Consider the following 14,094-nt stretch of genomic DNA (forward strand, 5'->3'; position numbering starts at 1 on the left):
AACATCTGAATTATAGGGATACCACAAGGAGGAGAAGAAGAGTAACAAGTGGAAAAGTTATTTAAGTAAATAATAAAGGAGAACTTCCCCAATCTGGCAAAGAAAATCGACTTCCAGGAAGTCCAGGAACCTCAGAGAGTCCCAAAGAAGTTGGACCCAAGGAGGAACACACCGAGGCACATCATAATGACATTACCCAAGATGAAAGATAAGGAGAGAATCTTAAAAGCAGCAAGAGAAAAGGAGACAGTTACTTACAAAGGAGTGCCTATAAGACTGTCAGCTGATTTCTCAAAAGAGACCTTACAGGCAAGAAGGGGCTGGAAAGAAGTATTCCAAGTCATGAAAGGCAAGGACCTATATCCAAGATTGCTCTATCCAGCGAAGCTTTCATTTAGAATGGAAGGGCAGATAAAGTGCTTCTCAGATAAGGTCAAGTTCAAGGAGTTCATCATCGGCAAGCCCTTATTATATGAAATGTTAAAGGGACTTACCTAAGGAAAAGAAGAAGATAAAAATCTGTGAATGGCAAAATGACAACTAACTCACAACTATGAGCAACTGAACTTAAAAAAATTAAAACAAACTGAGCAAACAACTAGAACAGGAACAGAATCACAGAAATGGACGTCACATGGAAGGTTATCAGCAGGGAGGGGGAAGGGGGGGAATGTACGAAAAGTTACAGGGAATAAGAAGCATAAATGGTAGGTGCAAAATAGACAGGGGGCAGTTACGAATAGTATAGGAAATGGCTCTGGCTGGTGTAGCTCAGTGGATTGAGCTTGGGCTGTGAACCAAAGCGTTGCTGGTTTGATTCCCAGTCAAGGCACATGCCTGGGGCACAGGCCAGGTCCCCAGTGGGGTCCACATGAGAGGCAACAACACATTGTTTCCCTCCCTCTCTTCCTCCTTTCCCCTCTCTCTAAAAATGAATGAATAAAACCTTTTTAAAAAGAAAAATAAAAAAGAATAGTATAGGAAATGGAGAAGCCAAAGAACTTTTGTGGACAACCCATGAAGATGAACTAAGTGTGAGAAGGGGGGGGCATTGTAGGGAAGAGGGGAATGAGGGGTGGAAAATGGAACAACTATAATAGCATAATCAATAAAATATATTTTTAAAAAGAATAGTGGTGTAGCAATATTAATACTATGCAAATTGACTTTAAGGCAAAATTCATTACTAGGGAAAAAGGAGTCACTATATAATGATAAAAGAAACAATTCACCAATAGGGGAAAACAATCTTGAACCTGAGTGCAGCTAAGAACTTCTAAGTGTATACAGCAAATGTTTACAGAATTAAAGGGAAACTGACAAAGCCACAATCACAGTGGGAGATTTTAAACAATAGCAAGAATATTTTTGCGCAATCCTCCCCCCACAGTGGCACAGTCTTTGCTCACAGCATGTACTCAATACACCCTGTGTGCCTTTGCGCCCACCCCCACCCTTCCTGCTTCTGCAGGGTGTGCAACGGACCAGGCTCGCGGTGAGCCTCGAGGACTCTGGGACAGTCAGGACCAACTGAACATGGATGAGGACTAGAGAAAGCCTTTGTTTCCAAGCCCAGAAACCAAAGCCCTCAATGCTCCACCCTTGGTCAGTAAGGCCCTGCCCACCCTGGACCACATGTAACTCCTCCGGCCACCTGAAAAGAGGGCAGGATGCAGGCTGTGAGCCTATTTTTCCTGCGTAATTTCCTTGTCTTCACGTCAACACCAAGATATAAGCATTCCTATTTTACAGATAAGGAGAGTGAGGCCCAGAGGGTACAAGGCATGCCTAAGGCCACACAGTATGGGGCAGGGTTGGGAGAATCTGACTCTGAGCTCCTTCCCAGTCACTGAAGATGTACCCAAGATGTGCCTTGGGCTCATGGCACCAGCAGCCATCTCAGCCAAGGACGTGAGTGACTGAAACGGTGGGGTCAAAGCGGAGGGAACAGGGCCCTGTAGGGTGGGGTGCCTGGGTGACACCTTCCCCATCTGTGTGTGGCTGCCTCCTTCTCCACAGCCACCAAGAGCCAGTGCCATGAGCTCTCTCTCCACGGGCATCCCCTCCACTCCTCAATCTGGGGCCAGTCAGAAAAAGCCTCCCAGAATGTACTAGGCCAAGATGAGCCCCAAACCCGACCTGCTACACTCGCTGGGGATCCAGGGCCTGCCCAGCTTTCTCCCCAGACTAGGGGGCCCTTCATCCCAGGCCACCCTCCTCTCCTGTCTCTTTCTGGGCTGGCCCTCTGACATGTGGCAGGCCCTGGGTTGTGTGCAGGGTGCACGGGGCAGGTCGGGGTGGGATGCGATGCTGGGAAGCCTGCGTACAAGCTCTGCCACTTTGCCTGTTGACCCCTTCCCAGAGGAGGTGCAAAAAGCAAATAAAAATAGCATTCGAGCTCCAGTAGACCAAGAGCCCCCGTTTGGGGTAGATATCCCCGGCTGCACTGGCTGATATGAGACGGCAGCCAATCGTAAGGGAACCAGCTCCTCTGGAGGACTTGGTGGGAACAGGCAATCCTGACCCATTTCCCTGTTGGTGTGTGCCGAATGCGTGATGTTCCAAACTATACCCCTACCCCTGCAGCTCCTTCCATGACTAAGTGACAGTGGCTGTGTTTCTAGAACACACACAGCTCCCCTTTCTAGAGCCATTCACACCCCAGACAGGAATTACTCTGTGCTTTTAGATGAGGAAACTGAGGTTACTGAGGTTAGGTAACCTAACCAAGGTCGCATATTTAGAAAGTGGTGGAACTTTTCAAACTATGAAGTTGGGGAAATGCTCATCATTTGTAGAAAACTTTTCACCAAGGCATAAGAACACGGGTTTCCAGTTAACCCTCGGTTACCCAGAACAGCCTCTTCCCCAGAAGGCCCTGCACACTCAAGTATGTGTGCGCTTGCAGGCACTGAGGGTTCTCAGGAACAGAGGGCTGATAAACAGGCCAGACCACAAGGAAAATGTACAGGAACCAGCAACCGTTTTCTCTAAATTCAGTTGTGTGCTCAGAGATCCCCAGGTAGCAAAACATACCTTGTTCTAAGCAACTGGTAGGGAAGATGTCAGAAGCCTCTGCCTCCGCAGTGAGCACCAGCACCATCTGGCTCCCCTCTCCAGCTCCTGCTCCAAAGAGCAGCTGACTCATAGTCGACAGACCACCCCCTGTACCCACAGGAATGCTGAAGGAAAAGCAGAGAAGCCACAGTGCTCACCCACCGATCCGCAGTGTGGCCTCGAGAGGTCACCTTCCCTCTCTGGGGCCCAGTTTTCCATCTGTAAAATCAGGAATCAGCAAACTTAATGTAAAGGGACAAATAGTGAATATTTTGGGGTTAAGGTCTCAGTCACATAGGCAGTGGTTTGTGTGTGTGTGTGTGTGTGTGTGTGTGTGTGTGTTTTACAACCCTTTAAAAATGTAAAACTCTATACAAATGGAACGAGGCCAGAATGTTCCAGAAAAAGGCAGAACCCCTCTGCTCCCACCCTACCTCCACTCAGCTCCTCTCATTCAGCTCCCCAAAACAGAGATGCTGCCAGCTTTCTCCCAGGAGCAAGGGGGCTCCCTTCTCCCCGAGGAGCCACGATCACCCACCCACCCCGGCTCTAAGCAACCTATTATAATATTGACAGCCTTCGCCATCAGTGTTAGCTGATGCTCCAGGTTCCTAGGGTGGCCCCTACCATGGGGCCACCTTGCTGCCTTCCCCTTCTCCAGACTTCCCCACAGTACAGCAACTACACACAGCCTGGTGTCCCGGTAGGTAGGTAGGTGGCCATGCTGCACAGCACTGCAGGTCCCACCCGCTAGAACTGCCCTGTAAAGAGAGCGTGTGTGTTGGGGTGGGGGGGTCATCTCTTTCCTCCTCACACACTCAGCTAACCCTGCGTGCCCCTGACCTTGACTCTGCTTTGCACTTGTCCTTGCAAAGCCAGGCCCTCCATGCCCCAGTGTCTTGCTGTCTAGAGAACTCTTCCGCCTGAAAGCAGCTGTGTGCCTGGTCCTGTCTGTGAGCTCAAGATGGTCCTGCTTACAGGGCACATTTTGTGCTGGGTCAGCGAACTGGGTGAGGCAGTGGTGCAGCAGGCCCAGGCCAGGTGTTGCAGGTGGGCCAGCAAGACAAGCCATCAACATCTCCTTTCTACACCTGGTCTGAGGTTGGAACGAACTTGAGTCCAGCAGGGTTCCTGAGTTTCTGTGACTACAGAGGCTGGGCAGCTGGGTCAGGGTCTGGAGGAGCCAGAATCCACACCAGTGGAGGGCTGGACAGGTTGGTGTTGAAGCCCCCAGCCCACCACCTGGCCCACTCTACCTTGGGAGTCCAGCTCGAAAAAAATTATTAGCTACTAAATATAGATCAATGTTTCTGTGAATTAATGTCAGCTCAAAAACACCTTGTTAATTTTGGTCTCACTGTGATTACTAGGATGCTGGCTAGAGGGCAAGTCCCGCCAAGCTACAGGGCCTGTAAGTGAAATTGCTGAGTGGTTCTTTTCAAGTTTGTTTCAAGCTGGTACCTATGATGGGAAGTCAGGTCGGTTCTAAGAAGGGTAGAGACCCCCAGGAGTGTTAATGCGAGAGTTCTAGAAACTTTCTGAAAAGCTTCACACCTCTAGTCCCCAGAGGGTATGCAGAAATTCGCAGGCTGTTGGACAGGGAACAGAGGGTACAAATGCAGAGTCCTGAGGGATTTGTGGAAGGCTGAGAAGGGTGGGGACAGGGCAGGTAGAGGGAGGACCCAATCATCTGGGCCTCAAGGAGGGTCAGGGCCCACCCTGGGCCCTCGGCAGAGCCTGTGGGCTGGAGGACGCATGGTCCCAGCCTTTCTGCCCTTGGCCCTCCTTGCCCCTTTTCTGAGGGAAAGAGGAACTAGGTGGGGACAGAGGGGGTTTCAGCGAGGCCCCAAGGACCAGCGATGCTCTGGTCCTGGAGCTCCCTGCCTGGCAGTCACTTGGGCCCCAGAGAAATATTGGTGGCTTTGGCTAACCGAATTATTCTTTCGGTTTGAACCAGCTCCCCCTTTTGACTCAAATCTGGTGGGGCAAGGAAAGCACTTCCCCGGTTCAGCAAGCCCACAGGTAGGTAGGAGGGGCGCAGCGTACCGCTGGACGGTGGGGGGCGCAGCAGGTTTCTTGGTCTCCAGGGGTGGGGGTGCAGCTCCTCGGCCAGGCGCCCTCCCAGACAGGCGAGGACAGAGCTCAACTTGGTCCACAAAGCACATGCTTCAGGCACCCAAACAGAACAGGAAAAATGCTTGGAAAGAATTTGCCATTTCCAAATGAGCATTGTAATCACCATGACAGGAAAAGTCAGTGTTGTGGGATTTTCTTACATTAATTTAACAGTTCAGCCTGTTTTTATTTCAAATTACTCTGGGGTGTGGGCCTCGTGATCTTTTTCAGGGTTTAGTGTCCCCCCCCCACCCCATCCCCGGGGCCCGTAGGCTTCAGTGCCTCTCCAGCCACCCAAAGATTTTTAAACCCCTTTTCAAGTCCCTGGGGCCACAGGGCAGCCCAGCTGTTATTTTGCAGAATTTCTCTCCCCGCATCCCCAGCAGTTCTGCTTATTACTCCTGCCACTGACTCACAAAAGAGGAGGGGATTTCTGAGCTGTTTCAAAACTTAACCAGATATTAAGGGTTTTATGCAGCCCTTGTTTATTTTTTTTTAAAAAGCCCCCAAAACCAACAACATATGACACATAAGAAGAGAAAGAGGGAAGGAGGGGTGGGCAGGGGCCTCCCAGGAACAAACCTGCCATGGTGGCTCTGGACCCGGCACCCAGGTGTTCTGTCCCCTTTCCCTGTGCCTGGCTCTCCCCACGCCCTCTGCTTTGTCCTGGGCTGTGGCTAAGAGCTGGTACTTACAGAGAGCTTCCTCCTGCCAGGCAGGTTCTAAGTCCCCTATAAGAAATAGCTCACCTAGTGTACATACTGCATCAGCGGGTGTAATGGCTATTATTATGCTACCCTCATTTGAAAAGTGAGGAAGCTGAGCATGAAGAACTCAATAGAGCAATTGTGGCTGTCTGCTTCCTGTGGAACCTTGAAGGATGAGTAGAAAGGTTCACTAGGTGGACCTGGCAGGATCTACTTAGCCAAGGAAGGGCACTCAGGCACAGAGGGAACAGCACATGCAAACACTTGGTGTCAGGAACTGAGCACGGGCCATTTCGAGGACGGTCCTCACAGTGTGCCTGTATTGCCAGATTTGTCAGGGAGGGATGGATGCCAAGTCCCAGCCATGCCCAAAAGCTGTTCTTAGTCCAGGCCCAGCATCCAACGAAGCACCTCAGCTGCAGCCCTCTGCTTTCAGCTATGGCCAGTACCAGGCAGGCAGTTCTGGAAGGGCCTGAGCAGGCCAAGTCAGGGAGGGAAGGTAGTTGTAATGGAGCAGGCCAGCTCTATGTCTGAAGACACCAAGGCACAGGTGGGCAGCTGAGGAGAAGGAGGAGGCCTGGGCAACATCTGTCCCCTTCAGAGTGTCCAAGGCAGCCCAAGGTGGTGCCTTCCCAGATGTGGAGAAGGAAGCCTTAGGGTTGTAGACTCTCTGAGGAGTTCTAGTGGAGTGTGTACCTGCGTGTGTTCCTCTATTTGAGCTGTGGGCCCCTCTGCATGCAGGATGTGTGTGAAACACACAGGTGTGTGTCCATAGGTTTGCACACAAGGTCCGGCAGGCAGGGGCAGACAGGATATCCAGCAGGTGGGCTGGGGGAGGAGAGTGGGAGGATGGGGTATGAGCTCTTGGAAGCAGGGTCTGGGCTGTAGACAGGACTGTTTAAACCTGGGTTCCCCCTGGGCTCTCCCTGTCAAGTGCTGTTTTAAACAAAACAAACCCTGTTGGGATGTCAGGAAGGGAGGGCAGCCCCGCACCCGTGGCAATCACAGGGTGGATAATGCCAAGACTGTGAGGGCAAAGACCTGTACTATAGGTATAGGGTTGAGCGTGGGTAGAGGTTCAGAGAGAGCCTGAAACTCCTAAGGAAACTTGAGTTCTTAGAGCCAATGGGCCCCAAATAACTCCAAGCCAGGAAGCTTCAGTTTGGATATCAGCAAAGTCCCATGAGTGCATTAAGGAAGCAGGAACTAGAACAGAACCTCCCCCCACCCCAATTCCTGGCTTCCAGTATTGCAGGGGTTAATGGGGCCTGCTTGGGTTGGAGGTGAATCACTGGTCCAGTCTCTCCCGGCATCCTGGTATCCTGGCCAGAATTTAGGACCCCACCAGGGCCTTTGGGACCTTTAAGCTACAGCCCAAAAACCTGGAAAACCTGATGGGGAGGAAATCTCAGGGCCTAGCCCAAGTCATTAGGGCCAGACCCTGGGGGCAACTCCCTGCCGATACACACAGGAGAGGGTCCCGCAGAGTGGCCAGTGGTGTGGCCAAGGTTCAGTCCCCTGCTAGAGAAAATATGTGATATGCTAAGAGATGGTTGGGTCCATGGTGAGTTTTTAATATCTACTTCTTGTTTCTTTCACAGGCTCAGAAGCATGCAGAATCTGCTCAGTCAGAAGCTGTTTTTCACATAGTACGACGGGCACAACAGAATGACCATTTGAAGGCCTATGTTATTTCTAACCCTTACAGTAATCTTGTAAAGTAGCTATTGCTAACCCTATTTTACACGAGGGAACTGAGCATTAAAGATGGTGAGTAACTCATTCGCAGTCACTTGCAAGTTAGGGTGCCTGGAGTGGAAAGCAGCCGGCCTGCCTGCAGAGCCTGGGAGGGTCCTGCTCCAGCAGACGAGGGGCTGACAGGAAGCACAGCCTCCTGGGACGTTGCGAGCCTCTCTGTGGCTCCCTCTGTCCTTCGGCGAGAGGGGAATTCAAAAAGTGCCTAGGTCATTGCAAGAATGAATGTGTGTAAGAAGCTTGGAGCTGGGCCTGGTCTGCCTCAAGGGTCCAGCAAGTGTAAGCTTGAGTTATTCTGTGCTGCCTTGGGGACTAGCATGGGAAACCAGTGGGAAGTGTCTGGGCCCCAGAAGCCTTATCTGACTGGGATCCAGGTTAGGGCCTCTGAGGATGAGACGATACCTCAGCTGTGTCTGGCTCACGGCTGGCACCCGACTCATTGTTGGCCCCGGAGCGGGCTTAAGAGCTGCTTCTAGTTTGGCTTGACCTCCCCAGTTCGCCATAATCCTGCCCTCAGGACTTTAAAAGCTGTGCTGGTGGTCATCCCGTGTCAAGAACTTTCCTGCAATTCTAGAGGGAAATTGGCATTTCTCCGGAAGTTTGGGTCCCCCCTCTCCTCTCTTAAGTGTCCCCAGGCGGGTACCCAGCACTTTGACAGCAGGACTGCAGCTGTCAAGATACAAACTTTGGGATCCCGGAGAAAGGGGGAAGAGTGAAGAAAGGGGACCTCTGGTCCCCGCTGGCATAGTACCCTCCCCCTCATTCTCATTTCAGGGCTGCCCCCATGAGGAAGCCGCCCTTAACAACGAGGTAAACCGGGGCTTGACGGCGGATACCGCCAGAGCCCACAGTCCAGCTGGCAGGGCCCTGGCATTGCGCCCCTCCTGGCTGTGCTCTAGCCAGAGCCACCTCTGCCCCTCTGATGTAAGCTGATATTTTGAATTTTCTTACGGGGAATAGTGTTTAGAGAAATGACTTAACCGGATTACTCATCGTCTATAATGACTTGGCCTGGCTCCGAGACTATTCCTAGATGTGACGCTCAAGGCTTCGATTCTTTCTCTTTTTTCTTTTGAATACCAAGAAATGACTGTCCGGTGCCGCCGGCGGCCCCGCCCGCACGCCCCGCGCACGGCGCGCGGCATTCTGGGAGACGTAGTTCTCCCCAATTCCACCCCCACCCAGTCCAGCGCATCTCCCTGGGTGCGAGTTTGGGGCGGAGTTCTGGGAACCTACTGTGATTGCGGACCCTTCAGGCAAAATTGCAAGCCACTTAAGTCTAAATGCATACTCATCTGTAATGGGAGACAGTCATAGAAGACAGGGTTGAAGAGTCAGCTAAGAGTTTAAGAGAAAGTGCTACACAAACCTTAAATTTTTAAAAAGATTTTGTCCAGGGCATTTGTACTGACCTCCAGTCCAGAATTACCACCATGCGTCGCAAAGTGACACACAGATCAGACTTTAGTTACCAGGGTCTCCAGGAATTAAGTCAGCACAGCAGGCACAAAGCCTTTCCTTACTGCTGTTGGTGTGTGAGCCTGCAACACTGTCCAACACTCTCCGCACCTCAGAGTCCTCAGCTGGAACACGGGGCTCGATACCATAGTGCCCGCAGGGCTGAGGTGACACTAAGTTAAACAGCCCTGTCAGATGATTGGTGCAGTACTTGACAGAGGAAACCCCGGGCAAGGCATCTGCACCCTTCCCAGCTCCAGGCCCCGGCGCAGGAACCGTCTGAAAAAGGAGTGGCCGATTCTCCGCAGCCTGTGAGGTTGGCAAGGGACACCTTCTGGATCTTTGTCTGATCATGGCTATGTCCCCAGAGTCTAGCAGAGGCCTGGCACATAGTAGGACCACAACATATAGTGGATGAATGAATAAATAAAGCATAACCCTGGTTTTCCAGATGAGGGACCTGAGGTTCCAAGAGGTCAAGTGACTGCCTAAGACTGCAGAGCTGGGCTGTGTGAGTGGGGATGGTAAAAAAACAAATTTTCTCTCATTCCCCCCCCCAAACCGCCCCCCCACACACACACACACAAAGGAATTGGACTTTCACCATTCGGGCTCAGGAAGTGCAGATTCTTGGTTTCCAGCCTGCTGGGACCTTTGTGGAAGTGGGGGATGCTCCCAGCCTCCATCCAACCCATGAAAGGAAGTTGTTTCTGATTCAGCTGAAGGGCAGGGCAGAGGGGGCTGGAGGGCAGAGGGAAGAGACATCCAGGTGTGGATTGGTGTCCAGTGTGGACAAAGCTGGGGAAGTGAGTTTTCACGTTCCATGGGGGAACAGGGCCAAAGCTCTTTAGGCAGGGAGTTGGGCCCTTAATGATCTGCGCTGGATCCTTACCCTAACACCACGCCTCCCCACTCTCTCACCCCCAGCAGTTCCCCAAAGGCGAAAGCTATTCTTGGCTTTTTCTAAAAGAGGCATTTGAAGCCATGAGCCAATTTTTTCCATTCCTGAGCTGGCAATCTCTATTTTGGGCGTTTGTTGTTTTCCATGAGTTGCTAATGCCACTGTGAAGCCAGCCTTTCCTGGACAGCTATCGTGAGGGAGAGGGAGCGAGGCAGGAGCAAGGCGGCCAACGGTTAAAAATACTTCCCGCTTCATTTTTCCTTTGAAAACAAAGCCCTGGGGGCCTTTTGCAACAGCTGAGCCTGGGAACAGACTTTCCCAGGGCAGAAAACTGGCAGGACAGAAAACGTGTGTTATTTCCTGAGTGTACTGGGTCCCAGAAGAAGGCACAACAATGATTTGCTGTGTGACCTCAGGCAACTTGGTTACCATCTCTGGGCCTGATGGCCTCCTCTCTAAAATAAGGCTAGGTGGAAAGAAGACTTTGAATGGTCCCTCCAGCTCTGGGAGCTCCAGGAAAAGAACCATGCCCAGAACCAGATTTTCTTCATAGAACTGAGCCAGCAAGGGGTTCTATGACTTGGAAGTAGGAGTTAGAAGAGGGCAGTTTTTAGCTCAGCCTCTGGGAATACTTTGTGAGCTCTGAGCCCTGAGAGTATTCTAAGGAGGTCCAGAATGTTCTCAAAGGATTCAAGTGATTGTAAAAAGGTTAAGCACCATCTACAGGGAATTAAACAGAGATGTTATGGTAGCTGCGAGCCAAGTAATGCAGCCTGTCTCCCATGAGAAGCAGATCTGTGTTCTGATGTGGAGGAATCTCCAAAATGTACTGTTGGGCAGAAAAGCAAGTTGCAGAATGGAACAATTAGAATTGCATCATTTATTTTAAAATACTCACAAAACAAAGTTACATGTTTTTCTACACCATGGATATGTATGTTCATAAAAATACATAGGAAAAGTTCTGGAAGATTTTATCCAATCTGATAATAGTCCTCATCTTTGGGGCAGGAGGGAACTGAATTTGGAGTGGTGTCAGAGAGCACTGATTTATTTAACACTTTTACAGGCAGAGTGTGTTTATTAGTGGCATCTTTTAAAAAAGCTTTTTTTAAATTGACACACATGGAGAGACCCCAACCCTTAAAGGCAAAGCAACTATTCTCAGGCCACTTTAAGCTGGGGCCCAGAGGCTGGAGGCAGGCTGCGGGCAGGAGGTGGAGTTGTGTTAGATAGTGGCTCAAGCAATGGAGGTGTTTATGCTTTTAGGGAAGCAAAGGAAGATAATGTCGTTCCTAAGCAAGACTTATTGGCCATTGTAAATTACATTCTATTGCAAAGTTCCCTCAGGAGGCAATTAAATTTACATCATATTGTTCCCAGGTTGGCACAGACAGGTGTTGACTCGCTGAGGCTTTGCACAACAGCTACTATCTGTAAGAGTGTGCTTAGCTGTCTGGTTGGTGGAATAACTCTGTCCTGTGAGGGATAAGCTGCTGCTTTGTAAGGCAGTGAGTTCCTCATCAGGGGTGTATCTAATTCAGGAGAGAGGGGTTGACCTAAACTCTGACCCTGAGGGCAGCAGCCAGGTCTCCCCCCAAATTTAGGCACTCGATTCTTATAGGATGGATGAAGGTGAGACTAGAAGTCTTTTGAACGTCCTGATGGCATTGCATCACGTTGTCTGCCATCACAGCCTCAGCTGTCCTGGAGAGCTTGTAAACTGGGAAGTGGGATGCACTATTACACTCACCATTATACGGATTGTTTGGGGCAAGCAGTAAATATCAGCAACCATGTGTCTGTTACCAAATCTACAGGCTCCTGGCTGTTACAAACCAACTCATTGTGAGATAAAGAAGGGAGGCTATACCTGGCTGGTGCAGCTCAGTGGATTGAGCAGGGGCCTGTGAACCAAAGGATCGAGGTTCGATTCCCAGTCAGGGCACATGCCTGGGTTGCAAGCCAGTTCCCGGCAGGGGCCAGTTCCCAGCAGGGGATGCATGAGAAGCAACCATACATTGATATTTCTCTCCCTCTCTCTTTCCCTTCCCTTCTAAAGATAAATAAAATCTAAAAAATAAATTTACTTAAAAAAAAAAAAGAAGGGAGGCTATATACAGTGTCATTCACCCTGGGCTGAGCTTGGAGAGAGAGGTCTTCCCTCCACCAGAGAGGGAAGTGAGATGACCATTCAGCAGGGCCATCTAGGGTGATGGCTGGGCAAAAATAGGTGCGAACAGGGTTGGTGGGTGCCTGGGCACAGGGGCTTCTTAACTATTTGTCTGTATTTCCAGTCTGTGCCTTCCTCCTGGACTCCAGGCCTCAGGTCCAGCTGCTAACTGGACATCTCAGTGGTCCCTACTTCTTCACCCGAGCTCAGGTCTTCCCCTTTAGGCTCTCCGCCTCAAGCCATAGTCCCTGATTCTGTACCAGCACTGCCAAGAGACGGCTGAGGGGAATGGTTAAGAAGACCCGTCCGGGAGCCCCAAAGCTCGTGTTTAGTTCAGGCGCCACCCTTGACTAGCTGTGCTACTTGAGCTAATTAATCTCCCAGAACCTCAGTTTTACCCTATAAAATGAAGACAATGATGATGTGAACTGCATAGGACTGTTGTAACAAAACCAATCAACAGCCCTGACTGGTGTGGTTCAGTGGATTGAGCACTGGCCTGAGTACCAAAGAGTCACTGGTTCAATTCCTGGTCAGGTCATGTGCCTGGGTTGCAGGCGTAGTCCCCAGTACAGGCCTTGGGAGAGGCAGCCACACAGTGATGTTTCTCTCCCAACCTTTTTCCTTCCTGTCCCCTCTCTCTAAGAGTAAATAAAATCTTTTTAAAAATATTAAAAAGCTAATTAACAAAAAATTGTGAGTACCTACTATGTGTTAGGAACAGGGTTCAAGTCCTAGCTAAATACGTGCTGAGACCTTAGGCTCTTTTTCCAAATTCTGATAAAGTATACAACACAAAATTTACCATTTTAACCATTTTTAAATTAATTTGAGAGAAAAGCATTGATTTGTTATTCTACTTATTGACCCATTCATTGGTTGGTTCTTATACGCGCCCTGACCAGGATCAAACCTGCAACCTTGATGCATTACGATGATGATTTAATCAACCGAGCTACCCAGTCAGAGTCCATTTGAACCATTTAAGTGGACAGGTCAGTGACATTAGTACATTCACCTTGTTGTGCAACCATCACCACCATCCATCTCTAGAACTTTTTCATCTGGCCAAACTAAATCTTTATCCTTATTACATACCACCTCCCCTTTTCCCCTTCCCCCAACCCCTGGCAACCACCATTCTACTATTTTTCTCTGTGATTTTGATTCTAATGCTTCACATAAGTTAGATCGTACTGTATATGTCCTTTTGTGTCTGGTTTATTTCACTCAGCATAATGTCTTTGAGGTTCATCCATGCTGCAGCATATGTCAGAATTTCCGTACTTTTTAAGACTGAGTAATATGCTATAATATTGCATGCGTATACTCCAGTTGATCCATTCATCCATCATGGACACTGGGTTGCTTCCATTTTTTGTCTGTTGTGAATGATGCTGCCAAACCATAGGCTCTCAGGCATCAGCCTGGGTTTCCTCTTTGTGATGTGCACATGGCTGGGCGAGTTACTCCTCACTCCAGTGGAAACCCTCTTCACTGGCTCAGCATTTCCTCTAGCCCCCTCTCCACCCTAAGCCTCACCCTAATCTCTCCCAGCAGGGTCCTGCCCCTCTCTGCACTGCTTACTTTGTAACTGTCACTGTCTTCATGATATATGTGGACATTGGCCACCGAGGGCAGGCTTCCCTATTCTAGGCATTTCTGGGACCCCAGAGAACTTTGGCCAAAGACTTTATAGTTTGTGCTGGGGTCCTTGTTTGGCTAACACCAACCACCTCTACTTGCATGTTAAGCTGGGAGTTGGGAAACATCCACCATCCAGTTCACGCCAAAGTCAGAAGCACTTTATTCATGCCACCCAACCCTCAGTAGCCTGCCGCAAGCAAGGAGGATTTTCCCAAGACTATATAGTTGGGCCTCTATAGAGAAGAAGGCAACAGCCATTCCTGGGTGTCCTTCTTCAGCCC

The sequence above is a fragment of the Artibeus jamaicensis genome, unplaced genomic scaffold, assembly GCF_021234435.1.
Source record: "Artibeus jamaicensis isolate MK-2021 breed Jamaican fruit bat unplaced genomic scaffold, CSHL_Jam_final contig_384, whole genome shotgun sequence".
Classification (NCBI taxonomy): Eukaryota; Metazoa; Chordata; class Mammalia; order Chiroptera; family Phyllostomidae; genus Artibeus; species Artibeus jamaicensis.